General features: G+C 51.6%; 2 non-coding genes across 2 annotated transcripts; both read right to left on the bottom strand.

The window, feature by feature from the left end:
* Positions 1-1,039: 1,039 nt before the first annotated feature.
* Positions 1,040-1,122, bottom strand: LOC111530677. Its single transcript, XR_002727876.1, has one exon.
* Positions 1,123-1,206: 84 nt separating this feature from the next.
* On the bottom strand, positions 1,207-1,350 carry LOC111530678. Its single transcript, XR_002727877.1, has one exon.
* Positions 1,351-3,721: the final 2,371 nt, after the last annotated feature.

Here is a 3,721-nt window from a genome sequence, read left to right as displayed (position 1 = left end):
GGACTATGATCCCAGGGATGGGCAAACAGGGGGCCAGGCGAAGGGCAGGCTGGTGCTGAGAGCAGGAGACGTGGTCATGGTTTATGGGCCTGTGGATGATCAAGGATTCTATTATGGAGAGTTGGGCGGCCACAGGGGCCTGGTCCCTGCCCACCTGCTGGATCACATGTCCCTCCATGGACACTGAGCAAGCATCCTTGCCCAGGTAGTGGCCTCTGGCTGCTCACACCCTGCCAGAGGAGAAGCAATCTTGCAAACCCTCACACTAGCACCCCTCCTCACCACCATAAGTAGCATGTGCTCCAAGTGCCACCATGTTAAACTGATGGTAGTCCTTAAGTGTACCCTAGGCTCTGAAAGTAGCAGGACTTAAGCCTGAGTTATTTGCAAAAGCAAGCAAAACAAGCTAACCCCTGAGAGTTTGAGAGACCATTTCAAAAGTTGCTGATAACTATGGTAGGTATATGGAGAAGTGCCTTTTTCTGTGGCCAATGTGTGTTTTCTCTAGGAGGTTAAGGTTGTCTATCCATTGCCTTGTATGAAAGTCTCAAAAAAAGTCTGTATCTTAAAAAAAAATGCAATCTGAATGTTATTTTTGGGATGTGAGGGTGATCTGGCTGCGACATCTGTCATCCCATTGATCACCAGGGTTGATTCGGCTGATCTGGCTGACTGGGCGGGTATCCCCTTCCGTCCTCACCGCTCCGTGTGTGTCCCTCCAGAAGCCGTGCGCTTAGTGGAAGAGGATGACCATCCCCGATAGAGGAGGATCGGTCTTCAGTCAAAGGTATAAGAGTAGCTGTGCTCCCCTGCTAGGACCTCCAAACAAGCTATCAGAATGTTATTTTTCTGTCTTATGTCCAACCCCTCATTAAAATGTTCATAGTAAAAACATATTTTAGAAGTGGAAGCACAACCAAGAAAAACATGAGCCTGGCTTTCCTCCCTCTCACTTCTATGCAGTGGGTCTGCAAGAGCTACAGAAATGTTTTCCTGGCCAGGGAAGGGAGGGTGCACCCTTTTGCTTTTTTTTTTTTCCTTGCTTCAGTCTATTCCCAGAACACACTCTACCACGTGGTTCCCAGAACTCAGATTGTGCAGTGGCCACATCATCATTGGCTGGGGCTCACAGATACAGCAGCAGAGGCCTCCCTAAACTCCCTGTCCTCTAGCCCCACCCACTATCCCCTGCTCCTCACGCCCCCATGCTGGGTCCCCTGGCCTCACTTCCCTTGCCATGTTTTCATAATCCTCTCAGGCTCTGGGCATGCAGCGCTGCCCACAGTGGGACCAGATCATATAAGGAAAATACTGCGGGCTTATCTGGGGGCTGCACTGGGGACCTGAGAACACCTTATTCTGCCATACCTGCTGCACCTCATCTGACGCCAACTTCTCTGCTTTGCCCAAGGTCCCTAGGCCCTGAATGCTTACTTTTTAAGGTCAGCCTGGCTCGGGCTGTGCTAGTTTGACTGCAGAGGGTCCTACTAAGAGCCAGGACTGAAGAGCAGGGCCCAAAAGACTACTCTGGGCCACATCTTCCCCGAGGGCATCCCCACAGGGAGGCTGTGTGCTGCTGAGCCCTTTGCGAAGAGTGAGTAGTCAGTGTCTCCCAGCTTCAGATGGTTATTGTAGCTCACTGCTTTTCTTTTTTTTTTTTTGAGACGGATTCTCGCTCTGTCGCCCAGGCTGGAGTGCAGTGGTACGATCTCCGCTCACTGCGAGCTCCACCGCCTCCTGGGTACACGCCATTCTCCTGACTCAGCCTCCCAAGAAGCTGGGACTACAGGTGCCCGCCACCACGCCCGGCTAATTTTTTTTGTATTTTTAGCAGAGATGGGGTTTCACCGTGTTTGCCAAGATGGTCTCGACCTCCTGACCTCATGATCCACCCACCTCGGCCTCACAAAGTGCTGGGATTACAGGCATGAGCCACCACGCCCGGCCAGCTCACTGCTTTTCTGAGTCCCTTCCTGTGAAGGATCACCTTGGGATGGCATTTCTTTTCCTTTTTTTTTTCTTTGGCGACAGAGTCTTGCACTGTTGCCCGAGCTGGAGTGCAATGGCACCATCTTGGCTCACTGCAACCTCTGCCTCCCAGGTTTACACGAGTCTCCGGCCTTAGCCTCCCGAGTATCTGGGGTTACAGGTGCACACCACTACACTCGGCTAATTTTTTGTATTTTTAGTAGAGACGGGGTTTCACTATGTTGGTCAGACTGGTCTTGAACTCCTGACCTTGTGATCCACCCGCCTCAGCCTCCCAAAGTGCTGGGATTACAGGCATGAGCCACCACATCTGGCCTTCTTTTCCCTTTTTTTTTTGTTTGAGATGGAGTCTCACTTTGTCACCCAGGCTGGAGTGCAGTGGCACAATCTCGGTTCACTGCAAGCTCAGCCTCCTGGCTTCATGCCATTCTCCTGCCTCAGCCTCCCGAATAGCTGGGACTACAGGTGCCCGCCACCACGTCTGGCTAATTTTTTGTAATTTTAGTAGAGATGGGGTTTCACCATGTTAGCCAGGATGGTCTCAGTCTCCTGACCTCGTGATCTGTCCGCCTCAGCCTCCCAAAGTGCTGGGATTATAGATGTGAGCCACCATACCTGGCCCTTTTCCTTTTTTTGAGGCAGAGTCTTGGTCTGTTGCCTAGGCTGGAGGGCAGTGGCACAATCACAGCTCACTTGCAGTCTTGAGCTTCAGGACTCAAATGATTCTCTCACCTCAGCCTCCCAAGTAGCTGGGACCACAGATGTGCACTACCACGCCTGGCAAATTTGGTGTGTGTGTAGAGACAGGGGTCTTACTATGTTGCCCAGGCTGGTCTGAAACTCCTGGGCTCAAGAATCCACCTGCCTCAGCCTCCCAAAGTGCTGGGATTACAGGCCTGAGCCACCACACCTGGTGCCTGGCTAATTTTTTAATTTTTTGGTAGAGATGGGGTCCCGCTATGTTGCCCAGGCTGATCTGGAACTCCTGCACTCAAGTGGTTCTCCTGCCTTGGCCTCCCGAAGTGCTGGAATTACAGGCCTGAGCCACTGCACACAGTGGACATTTCTTTTTTTCTTTTTGAGACGGAGTTTCACTCTTGTTGCCCAGGCTAGAGTGCAATGGCACGATCTTGGCTCACCAAAACCTCTGCCTCCCAAGTTCAAGCAATTCTCCTGCCTCAGCCTCCGTAGTAGCTGGGATTATAGGCATGTGCCACCACACTCGGCTAATTTTGTATTTTTAGTAGAGACGGGGTTTCTCCATGTTGGTCAGGCTGGTCTCAAACTCCTGACCTCAGGTGATCCACCTGCCTCGGCCTCCCAAAGTGCTGGGATTACAGGCGTGAGTCACCGTGCCCGGTGACATTTCTTTATTTGTCCCATTTTGCAGAAGAGCCTCCTGAGGCTCAGAGGGGCCCCTCATCTAAGGTCATATCATGGCTCAAAGTCACCTCCTCCATAGACTTCCCAGGCTACCCCTCTGGAAGGGCAGGAATGAGGGGTGGTCTTTATCCTTCTCTCCTTCTCTTTCATACCCTTTCGTTTCCCCATGTCCAGCAACACTGTCAGAGGAAAGACACTTCCAGAACACCCAAGTAAAAAAAAAAAAAAGAGAAAATAAGGAAAGGACACTGACTTCTCCGGTGTCATCAGAAGTGACCAGAAGCACCTTGGGGCAGAAGGACCAGAGCCACCAACTGGTTCCATGGCAAGTTCATGAACTGGCGCCACT

Source organism: Piliocolobus tephrosceles, chromosome 19 (genome assembly GCF_002776525.5).
Source record: "Piliocolobus tephrosceles isolate RC106 chromosome 19, ASM277652v3, whole genome shotgun sequence".
Lineage (NCBI taxonomy): Eukaryota > Metazoa > Chordata > Mammalia > Primates > Cercopithecidae > Piliocolobus > Piliocolobus tephrosceles.
The sequence above is the reverse complement of the archived record's forward strand: the minus strand, read 5'-3'. Positions and strand labels throughout refer to the sequence as shown.